The sequence below is a fragment of the Bicyclus anynana genome, chromosome 7 (genome assembly GCF_947172395.1).
Source record: "Bicyclus anynana chromosome 7, ilBicAnyn1.1, whole genome shotgun sequence".
Classification (NCBI taxonomy): domain Eukaryota; kingdom Metazoa; phylum Arthropoda; class Insecta; order Lepidoptera; family Nymphalidae; genus Bicyclus; species Bicyclus anynana.
In genome coordinates, this window is record NC_069089.1 from 3,632,426 (window position 1) to 3,654,659 (window position 22,234).

Consider the following 22,234-nt stretch of genomic DNA (forward strand, 5'->3'; position numbering starts at 1 on the left):
CTTAATTTTTAACTTTGTGTGTGTTTTTAACACATCAACGCCAATTGAAATACACCAACACGTAGAAACATTACGTGTCGCAGTTATTCATATAATGAATAATGCAGGAAAGAAATAGATTGTCTAAAAAACCGCTGAATAAAACATTTTCCGCCAAAAAAGAGTAATAAGCCTCAGAGAGAAACAGCGCGCGGTTAAGTAATATAAAATAACCGCCTGACACTTCAATTTGCATGCAAATGTATTTGTTGAGTTTAGTATTCAGAGTTCTAATTCTAAGCGGAAACTGTGGCGTCCGAGCGCATAATATTACTTGTACACTGTGTATACGTCTCCGTTAGTTATGTAAAATAAAATAAAAACTAGAATTGTAGATTTTAGGGATGGGTAGGCCACATAGTTCGAAGAGCCGATGGACGTTGGAGTCCCAAGGAGCTGGATATAAAAGACAAATTATTGAATCGAGAACACCCTTACCCTTACCTTACCTTACCCTTCTTCAAAATTAACACTCCACAGCTCCGGCCCATACGCAATGTCAATAAAAATTTACAATAACCTACCACACCATATACGTAATGAGGAGAAAGATATTGCTTTCAAAAAGAAATTAAGGGACTTTCTGGTCCAAAAGTGCTTCTACGCGGTAAATGACTACATGAATGATAAATAAAACAAAAAATAAAATCGGTATGACTACATGAATGATAAATAAAACAAAAAATATCTCCCTATCACTCACTCGACAAAAGACTACGCCCAAACTGGGTATCCATAACTTGCAATATATTGTATAATGTAATATGTATGGTATTGCTTGATTGTTAAATAAATAAATCTCTTTACTGTTGAGCTATTAAGGTTTCACATATTCTATAACTCAAATACTCTATTTTGCTCAAATCATAATTAAGAGTAAAACACCGATATTGAAGTCGTGAAAATGTCCTATTATCATAGCTGAAACAATATCTAGCAGACAGCGGATTGTATTCTGCGTGCTAATTAAATTATCGGGTCGGCGTCTCGACGCACAATTTCGGCTGAAACCACCGAAACCGCCGAACTAATTAACAAGCGAAAGAATCTGTAATTAATTTGGTGTTAGTCTAAGTTTTCATAGCTAATTGAATGCGTGTGCTGGTATTGAATTCCAACCATACTCGAGGGTATTCGGGAATATCGAATTTGTAATTGAAAATTTATGGCAGATTGAATACATACTACTACGTTTTGATTTCGATTATAATTTCACACCATTTCTATACTGTTCTAAATTAATAATTTACTAGCAGAGACCTACATTTCCCGCGGAACCCTTCTGTTAACGCTTTTTTCTACTTCAATTGCGTAATCTAAATCTAGTGCGGGATCGTCATTCCAGCACCTTGGGACCCCAACGGCCATCGGCTCTTCGAACTATGTGCCCCGCCCATTGCCACTTCAGCTTTGCGACCCGTTGAGCTATGTCGGTGACTTTAGTTCTTCTGCGGATCTCCTATTTTCTGATTCGATCACGCAGAGATATTCCTTGCATAGCTCGTTCCATCGCCCGCTGTGTGACTCTGAGTTTTCTTATGAGGCCCATAGTTAGCGACCAAGTCTCGGAATCAAATAACTATTATACTACTGTACATAATGCATTGTCATGTAATATCTCAAAGTTATTTGGCAGCGTTTTTGATTGAACTTCCTAGGCGGCTTGAGTTTTTCGGCACTTCCTTATAGATGGATTGGTAAAAATCGCATGAAAAGTTCAGTAGTGTTCGAGTTTATCGTAAACACACAGACAGACTAATGCAGCGAAGGAGTTTGTTTTACAATATTAATTTTATTTTGTTATTAGCTGAACCCCGCGATTTCACCTGCGTAATCGCTATACTCGTGAGAATATGACGATCAAATATAACATATTGTTACGGAGAACCCTATTACTAGAGACATAGGGTTCGTAATCGGTCGCCCTTTCGAGTTGTTTTAATCGCTTTTGTTATTGTTTTGAACTGGCGAACTCCGTGGAATAAACAACACGCGTGTTGGCGAGCCTAGAAAGATCTGGAAGCGTTCTGAGAGGGTATAAATACGCGATGGAGCCGACGAAACGGAGTGAAGTGAACATTATGTGATACAAGGCGATACAAGTGAACTCGGCTACGATTTTGGACAACGAATTAGCTACGTTTGGAAGTGTGTATTGATACTTGGATTAAGGAGTGGAATAAAGTCTTATACGAGTTACCAGGTGTTTCATTCCGAATCTTCGAACCCTAGTTCGTAACAATATGTTACGCTCTGATACTGTCGTACATCGTGGAAGTTGGAACACCAACATTTATCGGCTCTTCGAACAATAACCCCAATCCTTGGCACTTTAACTTTGCATCTCTTTGAGCTATGTGATTCCGGTTCCTTTGCAAATCATTTTCTTTCCGATTCGATCAAATCACACAGAGATACTCTGCTACTCCTCATGCCTACTGACTCTTTTTATGAGACTGTTCGCATAGTTTCTACAGTTCTCGATAGATGGCGGTATAAAAGGTGTGATTCGCACTAACGTTTATTGATTCGAATTTATATAGCTTTAAAACATGCTTTTTCTGTACAGTGTGTGTAATTATAGAAATATTCAGTTCAGTTAGTTAGTAGTCATTGGACCCGGGTATTGCGCCGTAACCCGTTCAGAGACCATTATTACTAAGTTATTTTGTATTTTTTCTAAATGAAAGAACATCGTTCTAAAAAGCAAACAAACCTGTTTTTTATTTGTCATATATAGGGCAAAACCTCAATATGTATTGTGAGGCGCTCAATAAATAAATTGAACTTTTATAATAAAATGGCGATGCTAAATAAATTTTACAAGGTGAATTTTGAGATATACTCGTAGTGAAGGCGTCGCGCAATATTGATATCGGCGTTTATGGGCCATCAAACTTTTATATTCACTCGCTATTGTCAAACGTAAAATGAAAATATTATAAAATTTTAACTGGCACGCGAAGATCGATACGCAGAAATTACAGCATATTATTTTGTCTTTTAAATATTATGACGTCATTTTTGTATTTTTATGTACTTACTATCAAATAGTCAGGACATCAACCGTACTCATCGACAAATTAAAATCATTTAATGTTGTTTTAATTTGTAGTATGTCGCAGATTTTCATAAAGTGTAATTAGGTACAACAATTCTAAATAATAAGGTACTTAACGAGCAACATTGAAATTTCTGTGACCATCAAATGAAAAATAGGGGAATAGAAGTACACGCTATTAAGCTGTGACGTCACAAACCGAAGCGATGTGTTACGATTCGAACGTCACAGCGCCCGCAGCGCTTGTGCGGTAAATCTGAATTGCTAACAGACACCCGCGCGCAGCAAACAAAAGCGCTTCAGGCGACGATAAATCAAAGTTATAAATCAGGTTTCGGTGCGGAAAGTGAACCGCACAACATTAAAAGTTGTGCGGCGACGCTTGGCGTGCGGAGTGCGGCGTGCGGCGCGCGGTCGAACGCTTCGACTTTTCACTTTGTTGGGGTTTTATTTGTGAGCCGCGGCCTATCTGATCGCGGACGAGCTTGGGACAAGCGACGATCGGAAAGCGATCATTATGGCCCGCACAGACAGAATTTCCATTTTACGCAGCGTTTGTAAGATACCACCACGCAGAAAATATTCAGGATTTACTGCCTGCTATCTACCCGGTGCTATGAAGTTACATGCACTGCAAACAACGTTGAACGTAGAAGTAACAATTCAGTTTCTCTCCACGCGGGCTGTGAATGAAGTTTATATAAAAATATTCTACATAAATATAGCAAAATTAAGTGTGTTAGGTACCTAACATCAATTTTTAATATTGTAGCTATTTCAACGCCCCAAAGTTTCGTTATAAAATGTTCGCCCTTTCTCAATATTATATTAATTTAACAAATCTGCATAAAAACATAAATACACATAATTTAATTTGTAATAAAGAAAATTCCATTCAGTACATTCATACATAAGATAATAATTTGTCTTTTCATCATCATTGATTTAGGAGAACCGGCAAAAACGTATGGTAGCCTGCCTGAATACCAATAACGACATGAAACAATAGTCGTTGAATAGGTTTTTTTATGTTCTTTAATTTTTGTTAACGGCAGGAAGTACCTAAGTGCTGTGTGAAAAAAGTTATGGCAAAAAAAGTCATTCAAAGATGTTTTAACATGCCCTCGCCTTAAATAAAAATAAATCGTGCCTACAAGTTACGACTAAAACTAACATTTTGGATATATTTTTATAAATATTGAGAAATACTATTTGTATTGAACAGGTTGATATTTTTGCCAAATAACCGAGTTATAACGTAAAGCTTGTTAAACCACTTTAGGTCGGTTTAAGAAAAAATAATGTTGTTCTTTTTTGAGCCATAACTTTTTCCACACAGTAATTAGGAGATTTTGACCTTATAATTAATTAAAGTACATGAAAAATACTATTCTATGGTATATCGCATGTTGTTATGTTGGTATTTATTCTCCTTTTCGTTAAGTCAATATTTGTTCAGCGTGTTAAATAACGCGTTGTATATATACGAGTAAATATCGCTTCAGCTTGTGCCCTGTACCACTCTCGGCGCTCATTGATCTTTTTCGCTGAAAGGGTTCGCGTCTAAGCCGCCCACAGGTCCTCGGAAGGGCTTTGTTTGATAAGACTTGTTTGGGCCAATCTCTCAGAAGTCTCCGTTATCAATTTAATCATCGGATACTTTTATGAGGATTTTTTGCTCCTACATTATGATGTCGCGACGTGGAGGCTAAGACGGTATCGGTTGAGGGTCGTGGAATTAATAATGTTAAGTACCTATATAATGGATTAGGATCGACTCTGAGAACCTTTTAATAATATGACCTCTATGTGAAGCTTTGACAGATTGTCGAAATATTATATCCATTATATTTGAAGACATATTAAGCTCCTATTATATTTTCTGAGAATCCATTTTCCCTTTGACTTTAATGCAAAGTTTAGTTTTAAGACTTCTTACAATTGTACAACTATACTCAGTGGCACAATTATCCGCCCACTTTAATATGACGCGATATTAAAGTGGGCGGATAATTCGGCTCACTGTTGAGCACTGTTGTCTGCTCTCAGAATGAGAGAGGTTAGACCAATAGTCCACCACACTGGCCCAATGCGGATTGGCAGACTTGACACACGTAGAGAATTAAGAAAAACCTCAGGTATGTACGTTTCCCCCACGATGTTTTTCCTTTTCCGTTTAACAAACGTGATATTTATTTTCAAACTGAAAAGTTGGAGATGCATACTCCGGACCAGATTTGAACCTACGCCCTGCGGAATCGTAGGCCGAGGTCATCCACTGCTATCACTGACTCTAAAACTAAAAAAAAAATATTTGTATTTAAATAGAAGCTCCTGAACCAGATATTCTAAAGTTTATAGAAAAATAAATTGTGTATATTCTGCAGATATAAAACGTTAGAACGGCCGATAGTAAGAGTGTAACGAAGTAAATTGCAGTGAAACAGAACATTAAAAGTTCAGTAGTGAGTCTCGATTGGCTCAGCTCCAAACAGCTTAGAGGCTGAAGCGATTCTTGAGAGTTTATACACTTGAGCTACGAGATGGACCTACATCTCTACCCAACGCTCCCTTATAACACACCTTGGACTCTTAGACTGATAATATACAGGGTGTCCACTAAATTTAGGCAAGTAGGCAGATATTTTAATAAATTTTAAAGAAAAAAGTTGAAATGTGCACACTTTAAAAACTTTTTTTTGTATTGAAAATTCGGCACCTCACCTACACTTTTACCAGCAACTTTGTAACTACAAAAAATAGACATAAGTTTTATACTAATTTTTAAAACATGATATGTGAACAAGTTTTTAAAATAATTTGTACACTTCCGCTTCATACATTTTTTTTAAGGAGAATGTTTTTTTTTAATTTAAAACATTATTTATAAAAATAGTATTAAAGTACATTGGTAATTTAATCCGCACTGTATAAGAAAAAACAGATATTTAAAATCTTAATTACAACAGTTACAGCATTGAAAAAATTGATTTAAGAAAGAAAAATTTGAAAAAAGTATAACATGGTTACCCTAGGGATTTTTCGAATTCTCCTATTCCTAGATTATGTAAGACCTTTAATAATATCAGCTCTAAAGTAAACATTTATTCTGAATCTGTATATAGTTTTCCGAATAAAATCATCTCTACTTGGTACTCTTATGACTAAAATGTGCTCACCTTATTTACATTTTCTTTCTTTCTCTTATTTTTTCTTATTTTTAAGTTACGAGTGTGTTTGTTCTTTATTTGTGATATTTAATTTATCTTTTATTTACTGTTCTTTATTTCATGCCGTTTTTATTTATAATTTAGTTACATTTTATTATTTTAGTTAGTGTAAGTGATTGTAAATAAAACTAATAAATAAATTAATAAATTCATTCCATATCATTGCGCAACGGAGGCCGTAGACATGAATTGAGAAGTCCTTTTTTGAAGTCGGTAAAAAACGGTTTTCCATTTACTATCAGTAACTACTTTACTCTCTCTTTATATTATTAGTATAGATTTAAATTATAATATACCTAATATCAGCCAGTTTGTTTGTCCGTTCAAATTATTTAGAGCCGCGTCGCGCTGCGGGCAGCCGATCACGTCAGCGGTTTTGATATTATTCAAAAGCGATTTGTCGCTCGTATAATTTTGCATAGCAAAATGTTAAATTAAAATATGTTAATTTCCTGGTGTTTTATAATTCGGCGCAGGCCATTAGGCTTCGATGTTGCCCTTTAAATATTGATGAAAACGATTAATTGTTGGAAGTTTGTTATAGTTAGATAGATATACTTTATTTGCAAACAACGACAAAAACAAGAGAAATAAAAACATATTGTATCGCTAAGTAGCGATTTCTTCCAGGCAACCTTCAGTTTAGCAAAACATAAGGACATCGGCAGGTTAAAATATACACAGAGGCACAATTTCCAATATCCGCCCACTTTAATTTACGCGAGTATTTAATGTGGGCGGATGATTGCCTCTGTGTGTATTTTAACCTGCTGCTGTTAGCTAGCCAGTATCAAATAAATAAAATAACATAAATAAACATGTATTTATAAAAAATACATGACTCAAACCATACATTTAAGAGTAGGTTATCAACCCATGAACCCATATTCGACTCACTGCTGGGCTCAAGTCTCCTCTCAGAATGAGAGGGGTTAGGCCAATAGTCCACCACGCTGGCCCAATGCGGATTGGCACACACTCACAGTATTAAGAAGATTCTCTGGTATGCAGGTTTCCTCACGATGTTTTCCTTCACCGTTTGAGACACGTGATATTTAATTTCTTAAAATGCACACAACTGATAAGTTGGAGGTGCATGCCCCGGACCGGACCGAACCCACATCTTCCGGAAACGGAGGCAAAGGTCATATCCACTGGACTATCACAGCTCTAAGAGTAGGTACAGCGCTTCAAACCGTTCAAACTCCATCGATCTTATATAATGATTTATTTATTTTGCTATCATCCGCGAAAAGTCGACGAACCCATGCGACGTAACGTACGTAGAGAGTATTTTGTCGGACCTGGGTGACGTTGTCGCATGGGTTCGTCGACTTTTCGCGGATGATAGCAAAATAAATAAATCATTATATAGTCATGATGAACTACCGCAAAGTAACGCCTGCTTCTATCTATCGATCTTAACAACATTTGACAAAGCCAGTGTTATGTTCACAGGTTGGTATAAAACATTTTCCATCAACAAACATCGCATACACGAACCCGAAGCGCGCTACAAGCAGCTTAATTAAAACTTCCACACTGAAACATAATATTTTATTCGCGTATTTCATAGTGTAATGTTGCCGGCAAACTTTTTGAAAAGGGTGTGAATTTGTGTGTCTTCTGCGGATCCCTCCCCCGCCTTGCTCTCTACCGGGAAATTAATACCTGGAGAGTGGTGGAGTCACAGTATACCTACTTATAATGATCATTATAACGATCCACTACAGGGTCCAGCCTCTCTCCTTATACGAGAGAGGATATGGAGCTTAGACCCACTACGCTAAACGGCTGCGTACTTAGGGCTCTTGTAGACTTCCGTTTTTTTTACCGGATATCTGACCGGTTTCGCGCTGCTGTATGTTTTATAGGACCGGACCGACATCTGGTGCGTGTACACACATTCATTTTAAACCATACACCGCGAATCTGGTAAAAAATCGGTTGTCTGTAAAGTCGGTTTACTGACGATAGTTGAACGTGACAACGTCATATGAAAATACTGATGGAATGGTTGCATTTTTAAAAAGAAAATGTTCGCTTTTCTAAAATACTGTTTAATAATCTTCATATACCAGAATATTATAACTTTATTTCTTGTATAAAAAGTTGGCAACCCTATAGCGAGGGAACGATGCATGACGTCATCTTTTTTCGAGTTTGTAGCTCCATCGAATTATAAGACGTTGTAACGTCAAAAACACGGTCCGATATCCGGTAAAAAAAACGTAAGTCTACAAGCGCCCTTAATAATATTTTTTTTTTAATTCGTTAACGCTTCGAAAACTAACAAAATGTATGGGAATTAGAGATCCACTCGACAACTTGATCACATGACCTGTCGATGACAAATATCATTCTCATATTTTTTTTTTTAATTTTTAAAGCGTCGAGTTTATTGTGGGCTCTTCTCCGATGTTGTTATGGTGATTTTTTACTTATCACCACAGATTAATCAATTATCCGCAGATAGAGCGCACGGAACACGACGGTGTCGTACCCGTCACAAATACAAAAGTTAAAAACGAATACATTCTCGAGTCAGTACGACACGAAGCGTCGAATCAGTAACTTTCAATATTATTCAAGAAAAATGGCGTCTTATGTTTTTAAATATTTTATTTAAAAACTATTCTCAATAAATAAAGAAAAAGGATTTAGTATTTTTTTTATTAGTAATTATTGATTATTATATTGATTTATGTAATTGTTGTTAGTGTTAAATTTTGAAATACAGTTATCTTGCTTTTTTATAGGTTTCACTGGCTTCAGTTTGCAAAGACTCACACCGTGCTTATGATCTTGACATGGTTTTACAAACAGTTTTTGTAAACTGCGCCTTGAAATAAATGAATTTTGTATTCGAATTTAGTATTAGTGTGGATAAACGAAAGATATCCGTTTATGATAATAATACGACGCCTGATAAAGAGGATCACCTTAAGTGGAGAAAATAAAATGCTGATTTACGATAACCCGTAGAGGCGTACGAAGTCGTGACGCGCGGCGTATGCGACCCTCCACCGACCCTAATAAACTCTAATACGGATACGGCCTTATGATATTGTGTCCATTTATTCATCGTTTCATCGTTCCTAATAGTTGTATGAATTTTGTTACAAATTCGCAGGTCTGCTAAGTATAAAATGTTTTATTTGGATCAAGTTACGAACTTATGTGAAGAAGAGAATAAGGTAATAAGAACCATATTGTGATTATTATTATTATTATTATTGTAGAAAAAGTAAAATGAGAAAATAAATTTATTCAGATTTAAGAGTTACAGACAGTACCTTACCCTTAAGACAGCGTGATTGTCTGTAACCCTTAAAAAAAATACCGACCGAATTGAGAACCTCCTCCTTTTTGAAGTCGGTTAAAAAGAAAGGGTGTACAGCTCAGCACCGTGCACTACATACAAGTAATACACTGCGCTGATTTTCAGCTGTGGTCGTCAATATCAGATTAAATATTGGATAGAAGCAGGCGTTACTTTGCGGAAGTTCATCATGAATATATAATAATTTATTTATTTTGCTATTACCCGCGAAAAGCCCAAGAACCTACTTTGCACGTTGTAGAGTCAACATCTCCTTAGGATGCTCCGGTTTCGGGGTGAAACGTACGTAGAGAGTATTTTGTCAGACCTGGTCGACGTTGTCGCATGGCTTTTCGCGGATAATAGCAAAATAAATAAATAATTATAATATCAGATTATTTTAACGCCCCACTACAAGACTAGGCCTTCCTAATAGGAAAGGCAATATACAGTTTAGATCTACCACGCCACTCCAATACAAGCTGACGGGTTTTTAGTGATAATTTTTGAACCAATCACGACCACTATTAAATATTTAAGGTCGGGATTATAGTGCTGCAGTGAGACATACTAACAAACATTCATAGTCAAAGTGTAACCCTGCCGCATGCAATAGGTAAACATTGAATTAGACGAAAGAAAAATATATCGTCTCTAAAACGTAGAAGAAACATTTTACCCAAAAAACGTAGTAAGCCATAGACACAAACACAGCGCACGGTTAAGTAATATAAAATAACCGGCTGACACTTCAATTTGCATGCAAATGCATTTGTCGGCGGCGCGAGCGACGTCACTATAAATATCCTTCTGACGTTTCATTTTGAAGACGTGTTTAAATGTCTTACGTTAGGTGCCATTTAGGGACCTCACACACTAGGCAGCCATGACTACGACCAGTCGTTGGCCGTGGTCGCAATAGCAAAAAGTTTAGTTGTAGATACGTTTGCGGTCACGACCGCAAGTGGTCGTGAATACTGTCGGGCTACTGCAGTTGTATTCAGCCCGCTGAATACTATGATACGATATTTTACACTCGTCTACGAACTGTAAGCCATAACTTATCTTATAAGAATTTGAACTTTATGTATATAGGATGCTAAAATTAAAATGTCACTAACAACGAAATTGCCATGGTAACGAACGATGCCACACCGCTGTAGCTTTACAGAATACAAGGTTTGGCCGGGCTGCATTCGACGTCACAAAATTAGTGCGTTAGAGCGTTCATAGCAAACAATAAAAGCTTGGTCGCAAAGACTGGTCGTGGTCACCTAGTGTATGAGATGCCTTATTTTGACATTCCAATAGGTGTGTATTTATTACTAATCAAATTTATTTTTTTTGGAAAACGCATCTCTCATTCATTTAGTTTTACTAAGAATTTAACGTCAGAAATTGTTTCCATTATTAACAGAAAAGTTTAAATGGAGTTACTATGTAAGCTGTATTAAAGAAAATAATACACAATCAGACTGTTTTCATAACAAATCAGACAGGACAATTTTAAATATTGTTTTTATAATAATTTATTCATATAATGTGCACACATTTGAAAATATTTAAATGTTCTTCTCCACATTTACCCCAGACATCACGTAAACAACAGAACCGATTTTGATGAACATATCTTAGAACTAATAATTGATTGTGAAAAACGGCTAAAACTCACACAATATATGGCCGCGTTGCAAGAACCAGCTCATGACTTAGGCCTCCGTCTGGGGAATAAACACTCACGATAGTTTAAATTCTAAAATATCTTAGAACGTTGGCTGGAAAATTTGCTCGAAGAAAAAAGTATCGCATCTAAATCGGCTCATCTGTTAGGAGCTACACGGTCAAACATTACATTCCTTTTTGCGTCAATGGTTAAAAATAACCTTGCTTAATTTAGGACATCGTGGGGCCCGTACAAACTATTTCACTTGAACTACAAAAACTAGCGAAAGGGGCATAAAGCCTGCGTCACTCCGGTGTAAGTATCTACTTATTTATGTACAAGCCTAAATGAAATAAATTATGTATCTTAAAGCCTCGTTCGCACCTCGCAAGGGTTCTCGCCCGTACATTTAACTACACACTTTCGGAATATTTTATATCAACCGAATAAAAGCTTTTAGACGTTGCTGCCTGAAGTTTGTACTCTCTCCCCTTTGTGTCTAACACTTATTACGTAAGCTTTTATACTAATTAATATTTTAAATTATATATAGGTATTTTCATTAATAAGCTTTTAAATCAATGCTGCTGTGCCCTGACTAATGTCTTAAATGACCAGTATAGAGAAAAACAGTTATTTGTTTTTATTCTAAACATCCCGTATTAATAATGCATTTCACAGTATTTTAAAGTCTATAGAAAACTATTTACATGTCAGTAATCCGTGGTTACATAACCAGTGGTTTCATAACCAGTGGTTACATAACCAATGGTTATTTAGCCAATGGTTACACAGCCTTCGGTTCAATTATCACGTGCGAGGAACTCATTATACAACAAAACAGTGTATCGGAAGATACAGTAAAATCTAATATTTCTTTTTTTTTATTTATTATTTATTAACAAAGTAATCTAGCAAAAAGTATAAAGTGCGGCGATGTCGCCACAGTCTTCTCTAGTACATTATAACTCAATGGCGAATGCCAACTTTTTGCCGCCAGTCACAAGTATCTTGTTAACTGAGTTACTTAGGCCCTTCGCGGACGATATTAAATGAAAATGAACTCTCGGATAAGTTCGGCCATTCGCGGTTTTATGTCAATTTTGTTTCGTTAATATTTTATAATGTTTTTTTTATTTTTCCTTATCTTGTTTCGTAATATTGTCCTCGTAGCTTTACCTTTGTGGATTTTATAGACGATTATTGTCTACGGATGGTCAAGTAAATTGTTTTTTCTTTTTCCACCTTGATGCAATTTGTCACAGAAATAGATTATTAATTAACTAAAATTTCACATGGGCATTATTTTTTTATTATTATATTACCTACCACAGGAATGGAATCTACGCAAGTGAAACCGCGGGGTGTTGCCTGTCTAAGCTAATATTATAAACTAGGTATAATTTGATTTTTTATTTATTTGTTAAAACAGGCTCTAAAGCTTCAAAACCAGTTACCCAAGCTTAATTTCTAGTTGTTCGCTTAATAATCTACTTTTTTTGAATTATTATAAGCTTAATAATCAAAGTTAATTTCATTAATTTAGGAACAAGTTAATTATAATTCGTAGGTGTGAAACGACGATTTATAACTTAATTTTTGCTGGTGACCAATGCATATTGAGTACTTTAATATAGCACCTCTATAAAAGTTTTAGCTATATGAAGTCGACATCTTGACGGCCTCTGTGGCACAGTGGTAAGCGTGGTGGATATACAAGACAGAGGTCCTGGGTTCGATCCCCGGATGTGCCGATTGAGGTTTTCTTAATTGGTTCAGGTCAGGCTGGTGGGAGGCTTTGGCCGTGGCTAGAGAATATTTAGATTTAGCGTTCCGGTACGATGTCGTGTAGAAACCGAAAGGAGTGTGGATTTTCATCCTCCTCCTAACAAGTTAGCCCGATTCCATCTTAGATTGCATCATCACTTATCATCCGGTGAGATTGTAGTCCACGGCTAGCTTGTAAAGATAAAAAAAACAACGTAAATAGAACAGAGGTCGTCGCACCTTATTTAAAAAAAAAACAACATTCAATTGCGCACCCACCTCTTTGATTAAACTGCAGGCAATTGAAAGTTTCCCAGTCGAATGAGTTGCGCGGCTGTATTAGCGGCCGCTTGTTTGATGGCGGCATAAAAGAAAATGGCGCCAACGAGAGCCGCAGCCGCCCGCCACAGCCTAGCCGCTGCAGTAGGACTGTCCTCCCGTCACACCGTCATGCAACGCTATTCTGTAAAAATGTATTTGCAATGTCACAGTGTAAGTCACATGTATAGTGTTAGTCAAAGGAAGTATCTGTCTGTGACTTGACAATACTGTTATTTGTCAAGTGCATAGAGTAATTTACTTGATATTACAACGCAAACAAACTTTTTAAAAAATTCTATTATTTTGTTTATCTGTTTATCTGGGTTGGGTTGGGCCCTGGAACGGCTTAACTAATTTTCATGACCTTTCATTGGAAGATAGAGGAAGGTACTGGGTAACATATAGGCAAAAAAATCCATGATTACTGCGTGATGTGTGAAAAACTGGATTCCACGTGGACGAAATTACGAGCATCCATTAGTAACAAAATAAAATATAAAAACTGTATAAATCTTGTTTTACTATCAATACTTTTATAATTTTAAAAATAATCATGAATTATTATTAGCTGAGTATCATTTAACCAAAGAAAACCGAAAAAACAAGAGCTGTGTGCCTAGTATGAGTTTTCAATATTTTCATACTGTTATTATCACGTTGACGTTTACGCAAATTTGTGTGTGAGGGGGTCGTCTCCTCCCGAGAGTGTCGGGTGAGGGGGTACGGGCCTCGAGGCTTTGCCTCCTTGCCCGAGTAAGACGCAGGGGAACTTGCTCCCCCGGTGATTTCTTCCAGCTCCTTTCGGGGCTGAGGCATTTTGGCCTATGAGTTGAATTTTTTATTTATTACTGTCCTTCAGCGCGGCGATGTCTTGTCTGGTGCTTGCGTCATTTATATCGTCGTCTCCGCTGCCTCCGGTGCCTACGTCTTCTGAGATGGCCATTTGTAGAAGCTCACGAGGTAGAGGACGCCCATTTGGTGGTCTTTCGCAGTGCGGTGCTATACCATGTAGATGAATGTGCGGTCCGTTATCCGCTCGCGCGAACATTCGGCGCGCTAGACCTCGGACGAACTCCTCCACGGGGGGCGTCCTGGAGTCACGGTGAATGATGTCATTTCTGACGTACCTCGGAGCTCCTGTGGCAAGGCGCAGGCATTTGTTCTGCTGGATCTGCAGTCGCTGTTTTTGGTATGCGGAGCACAGCGCGTACCATGCAGGAGCCGCATACGTCAATCGGGAACGAACATAGGTGCTGATGATCCTCAGCTTGGCCCTCAGTACGCAAATTTATATGGAATTGAAACAGTTGTGCAGTAGTGCCACTAGATGGCGCTGTTTCAATTCCTTAGAAATTCGCGTTTACGTTACGTGACGGTAACAGTATCAAACTGCCACTAGGCCCTCTGTCAAGTCTTGTTAGGTACATTTATATCGGTCTCGTAATCCGCTCAGAGCGTGTAACGCGCGATAAAGAACTTTGTTGCAATAACATGAAATTCAAATACAGAATTGGGAATTACGGTGTAAATGTAGTAGTAGGTAACTTTTCAAAGCAAACGGACGTAGTGTGCGTCGCAACAGGACAATATAAATGCTAATTCGCGAGCATCGCCCCCCGCGCGCGCCCTCACTCACCCGCGCCCGCCTTGCATGCTTTTTTTAACATTCTTACCTTCAATTGTTTGTTAACTCTCACCTCTGCGATTACCGCAAATGTTAGCGTGTGTACGACATTTGCGGTTGAATTCACTGCCATCTGTTCTACTTTTAGTCACATTTTCGGGTATTAAACCGGTTGAACGTAGCTTATAGGACGAATTTTAAAAAGCTTTTCAAAAAAAAGTTAAATAATATTCTTGGGATACTCAAAATGTCGATTTAAAAACAAATGTTAAATAATTAGAATTTTACTAGAACGAATTACATTAAAATTTAACCAAGATGAAACAAATTTTATACGAAATACACGGACACTCAAACACTAAATTTAAAATGCATAAACACTAGCTCTATAAAAAAAACTCAATGCTTTACTTCATCATTAACAACCCATATTCAGCTCACTGTTGAACACGAGTCTCCTCTCAGAATGTTAGTCCACCACACTGGCCAAATGCGGATTGGCAGACTTCATACACGTAAACACGTACACAGAAATTAAGAAAATTCTCAGGTATGCAGGTTTAGGTTAGATTTCTTAAAACGAACATAACGGAAAAGTTGGAGGTTCATGCCTCGAAACGGATTCAAACCTACGCCCTCCGAAGGCAGAGTTCATATCCACTAGGCTATCACGTCTGTCATGCTTCACTTAGAGCGATTAATTATAGACAGACGACGTAGCTTTACCTTAAACTACCTGTTCATAGTATATTAAATGAGTACGCCTCTTTTTCTGGACACAGCTACGCCAGAGAGAACAAGACATTGATTACACGCACTGTTTTAAAGTACTCTACAACATGACAGATTTCTCTTAGGTTCATGTACGTCTAAACGTCTATTCGGCTTCCTAGCTATTAGAAAAACTTCAAGGTATACGTTATAATAAAATTGGAATGTATCTCTTGTCAACACGTAGAGCCATTTGCGTGATCCGTGGAGCGATCAGATCCGATGTTTTGTGGAACAACAGTGTGCCTCATGCATCATTTATACATGCAAATGTCTTCCTCACGACTGGCCATGATTTTTTCTGACCGCCTCGATGACGTATTGGAGACGAAGATCTCACTTTTTTTTTGTTTTAAAAAAGAATAATTGCTATATGACCAATATTACCATTCCTCTCCAACTAGTTGGGAAAGACTGTATTAAGAGTGGATACGACAATAGTCCAACGAACGATAATCGAACCACCACCCCTCCGGAGTCCGATCGCTTTACTGGTTAGCTGTTGAGGCTCTAATTAAACCATTAAACAACATAATAATACCGGTAAAGATTGATATTAAATTACATGTCAAGATTATTAATAACTAGCTGCGCGGATTCACCCGCGTGGTTCCCGTTCCCGTAGGAATATGGGGATAATATATAGCCTATAGCCTTCTTCGATAAAGAGGCTTTCTAACACTGAAAACATTTTTCAAATCGGACCGGTAGTTCCTGAGATTAGCGCGTAAATAAACAAACTTTTCAGCTTTATAATATTAGTATAGATAATAATGTAATGTATATTTCGGATAATTAATTTCATAAAAAAAATCATGAAATCAATTATTTCAATATCATAATATTAGTAATATTAGTGCTTACAACTAAATAAAATATGTTATTTGTTAACTAAATTAAAATATGTTACCAAAAAATAATAATTTGTACGAATCCCGCCCGCGATTTCGTCCGAGTAAAAGTCAGTTTTTAATCAATCATATCAGGAGCCATATTTTACCGGGATATTAAGTAAGTTCAATAACGTTTTTTATCTTCTAGCGAAAGCTCTATTAAAATCGGTTCAACCTTTCCAGTGATTAGCCAGAACAGAAAGACGAATTTTATAAAAAAATCGTTTTTGTTTTAATATCCTGTTAACACAGTTATTTTAAAATCACAGACAGGCTCTTCAATGTTATTTATATCTATTAATGATATATTTCCCAAAATTAATTTATGTTAGTTAGTAGTAGGTACTAATTAACTGACAATGATGCTTGAAATATTTTATAGAAAAACTTCACAGTTCCCAAAGCAAGTCTTTAAAATACTGATAAAGCTAATATAAATTAAAGAAATCTTATATCGAACATAGTAATGAGATCCTTATTGCTCTGTTTAATCTTAGTATGAAAAGATTTGTTCGGAAAAACCGTACATTTTCCCGTAAACAATATTCATAGATGTAGAACCGTAACGAAACAGAAAAAAAAAGATGATTAAACCGGTATCGTTCCATCCGAAATATCGTTCTAACTTATATTGAAAAACTTGAGGCAATCCCTACAATTTCTCAGCGTAATTGCTGGGAAAATATTTGAAAACATTCAAGTACACGCGCGGAAATGGGTACCTCCTGAGCAATGAAAACAACTTGCGGGAAAAATAATTATTTTTCGCAATGAAAATATCTTGGTAGAGTAATTAATTTAACATTTTTCTACTATTTTACTTCTTTAAATTACAACAAGTGCTGGAATGGCGACCCCGCACGAGTAAGCGCAGTGTTGGCCGACCCCCCACCAGGTGGACTGACGACATCAAGCGAGTCGCAGGGATTCGCTGGATGCAGGTGGCTCAGTATCGTGATGTTTGGAAGTCCTTACAAAAGGCCTATGACGTCCATCAGCTGATATGATGATGATGATGACTACAATAGACCAACGACGATCCGTCCTCACCTAGCGCCTTATTGTTCTTCAGTTGTTTGAGAGCCACACTAATCTCGTATAGGCTGACGTCCGGGATATCTTCGGTATAGTGTCGGGTCAACTTGGCTCTGGGGTCTTTAGCCAAGTTGTCAACAGGCTGCTGAGTAGTCGTGTATAGCTGTCCATAGAACTTCTCGACCTCACTTAATAACTCGGGCTTGGAAGAAATCAGATTACCCTGCTCGGTCTTCAAACGCGTCAGCTGCGTCTGTCCAATAGACAGATCTCTGGCGAAAATTTTTGAGCCTCGATTGTTTTCAATCGCATTTTTGATACGCTCGGTATTGAAGTTTCGCAAGTCGCTGGTTTGCGACTTAGAGTAAATATTTTTTTGTAAAAAAAAGTGCCAATTTTTTGCAACCATAGATATAAGAATCAACAGCGTTAGCTTTAAGCGATGTCTGTTATGTGGTACGGAACCCTCGGTCAGCGAGTTCAACTCGTACTTGGCCGGTTTTTTAAAAAACAGATTACTAAGTTTACTGTGAAAATGTAGCTTTAGATGTAAATTATTGTTACTCAGAAGTTCGATATCTATTGCAGCTGCAATGTTTCGAATTTGAAATTCAGAGTAAAGTTCGCATCTCTAGTCTGTCAGTTGGTATAGACTAAGTACAGACTAGTACAGACTGGTATAGACTTGGATATAGAATATCCTAGAAGTCTTGCAAGTTACTATCGGCCAAAACTTACCGCCTGATGTATAAAGCTGCTTCTCTACAAATATATTTATTGAAATTATTTATTTCAAAGAAAATGGATCCAATTATTTGGCAAACATTTTAAACCCTGAGAGCCGTGATAGCCTAGTGGATATGATTACACCTACGATTCGGAAGGGTGTGGGTTCGAATCAGGTCCGGGGCGTGCACCTTAAACTTTTCAGATGTGTGCATTTTAAGAAATTAAATATCACGTGTCTCAAATGGTGAAGGAAAAAAATCCTGAGGAAACCTGCATGTCAAAGTATTTTCTTAATTCCCTGCGTGTGTGAAGTCTGCCAATCCACATTGGGCCAGCGTGGTGGATTATTGGCCTAACCCCTCTCATTCTGAAAGGAAACTCGAGCTCTACAGTGAGCTGAATATGGTTGGTAATGATGATTAAACTCTGATCTATTTTTAACCTTTAATTGGATACAAGATTTCTTGTGTTAGTTATTTTATCTGCCTTGTTGGTCTAGTGGTTAACTTATGCTTTGAATTACGAGGATCCTAGGTTCGAGTACCTACTGGGTATATAAAACATTAAGAATTTATTTTCTTTCTTAAAATTTTCAGCCCTGAGTTAGTGTAACACCCCCGTGTGTCGAAAAATACGAGCCGTCGGTATAGGGATGTAGTCACTAAAATCAAAATGAAAGTTTAACGATTAGCAAAACAATACATCTATACTAATATTATAAAGCTGAAGAGTTTGTTTGTTTGTTTGATTGATTGAACGCGCTAATCTCTGGAACTACTGGTCCGATTTGAAAAATTATTTCAGTGATAGATAGCCCATTTATCGAGGAAGGCTATATATTATCACCGTATTCCTACGGGAACGGGAACCACGCGGGTAAAACCGCGCGGCGTCAGCTAGTCATAACATAAAACCAACCAAGTAATCAAGTAAAAAAATGCTCTAGCCACATTTATTATGGGTTATATTTCGATCGACCTTATAGATTGAAATTATTTGGACCGCTTTCACATGCACTTCAAATCGATTCAGTGGTTTAACCATGGAAAAGTAACAGACAGACAGACAGACAAACAGACAGAATTACTTTCGCATTTATAATATTAGTTTGTATACAAAGTTCACCAGGTCATATTGTCATTAGAGTTACAGTTACTGTTGTAGTTCTGAAAACGAGTATTTACAGTCACAGTACAGAACGGAGAGCTCTTTAACTTGCTCAATTATACTGTAATTAGTACAGAAACCTGTATGAATAGCGATAACACAGTATGTGGATGGCGCCATATATTCCCGACACGTCCTTCGGGAGCGTGGCTCTAATAAAACATGCAAACTTGGCCCGCACTAAGCGGTTAATGTATGCGTGCTTGGGCCTCCGCAGGGCGGGCTTGTAGGTACACATTTATTTCTAAAATACACGTTAGGAATTTTAGTACCCTAATACCTAAGTGTTTCACCTCAAAGCGAGTTCTTGTGTGGTAAAGAAAATGTTTTTTTTAAATAGAAAAATGTTGCTCATATATCTAAGAATCGTAAATATTCCTGATCCCGATCCATATAACTGCTGTTCAAGCTTCTAAACAATTTTTTTTATCTTTAACTACTTTCTACTTAGTCTCACTTTGTCAAAATGTTTTTACTGCAGGCGTATTCACTATCTTTGACATAAGCTAGTTGACATACACAAAATTGAGATTCTATGTGAAAATGTCATCCTGTTGTTACTGGTGGATATGATACAGAAGGTAAATGACATTTTGTTAATTCATTTGATGTATAATTTAATAGGTTGATAATAAAGACCAAAATAGTGAATAGGCCAGCTGAACTCACTATTAGACACACGTAAAATAATAATCTATGTAATAATATCCAATCTTGATTAGTTAACGTTAGCTTTAGCGTTCTGTGAATATTATATAGAGATTTGATTTATTATTCCTTACGATTTAACTCAAAAACTACTCGACCGATTTAAGAAACTACATCCGTATTCCCATGGGAACGGAAATCACGCAGGTGAGACGAGGCGTCTGCTAGTAAAATAATAAAAACAGGGAAACTTAAAAGCAACCACTGACTAATAGGCTCAAATATCTAAGCTCTATAAAACATTTAATTTGTGTATTATTTGCGGATGACATTTCTTTATTATTATCTTTTTCAAATGACATTAACTTAAATGACAAATTAAATAATCTACTCAATGACATAATTAAATGGATGAATGTTCATAATTTAGAAATAAATTTTAATAAGACGAAAATAATTCAATTCAGACCATATCAAAAAACAGAATTAAATATCAAATTTTCCTATAATGACATAAATATTGAATGTGTTGACAGTTTAACTTTTTTAGGTATAGAAATTGACACTCATTTAAATTGGAAAAATCATATACACAAAACGAAAAATAAATTATCGAAATTTATATATGGACTTAAAGAATTAAAAAGAACCACTGACATGAAAACTGCATTAGCTGCATTTTATGCCTATGGGTACGCGTGGTTAAGGTATGGGGTAATCCTTTGGGGAAATAGCACAAACGCCCAAGATTTGTTTATACTTCAAAAAAAGTGTATACGCATCCTCGTACATATAAGTAAGACTGAATCATGCCAACCGTATTTCAAACAACTAAAAATATTGACCCTGCCCTGCATATATATTTTTGAAATATGTAAATTTGTGAGAAAAAATTTTCATTTTTACGAAAAAGTCGATAACTCTTATAAACCACGGCGCTTCCGCGAAAAAAACGAAAATAAACTAATTTACCCTCTTTCAAAATTAATACTCCACAGCTCCGGCCCATACGCAATGTCAATAAAAATTTACAACAACCTTCCAGACCGTATACGTAATGTTCGCCTCATTGATTGATAGATATTGCTTTCAAAAAGAAATTAAGGGACTTTCTGGTCGAAAAGTGCTATTACACGGTGAATGACTACTTGAATAACAAATAAAAACAAAAAATAAAATCGGTCTCCCTATCACTCACTCGACAAAAGGCTACGCCCAAACTGGGTATCCATAACTTGCATTATGTAATAAAATGTAACTTGTAATTATTATTATTATATTGTATAATGTAATGTATGGTATTGCTTGATATTAAATAAATAAATAAATAAATAATCAACTACCTGTGACGACAACATACGAAACCCTTTTAAAATCATGAATGCAATCGTTTCGGGTCGCCATAAAACACTTGACGTAATATGACGTAAAACTATTATAACAGCTCCGTATAATTAGGCGCGGGGCGTTAAATAGTGTTGGCGGAAGGACCCATTCTGTAAACTGAGCCCTTCCGGAGGGCTTGATATACGGCGGCGCAAATTGCGACGTGACCGCCTGATACTGGATATCCAGCCGAAGTATAGAGTGGCTTAATAACACATTAAAGGTGTAACGGGGAGATATTCTAGTGATCGCATCGTCCCTTTATGGGCAGCACACACTATTTTTTTTTGTTATTCTTTACAAGTTAGCCCTTGACTACAATCTCAGCTGATGGTAAGTGATGATGCAGTCTAAGATGGAAGCGGGCTAACTTGTTAGGAGGAGGATGAAAATCCACACCCCTTTCGGTTTCTACACTGGTGGAAGCAAGGGACATTAAGGAGGACAACAAAGATGACTAACACGAAAGCGTTTGTCAATTAACCTGATCATCCTTCGATATGCAACGGAGTTTTCCAGGTTTTGATTATTCCACATGCGATTTATTTTAGGGAGGCTTCGGCTGTAGCTAATTACCC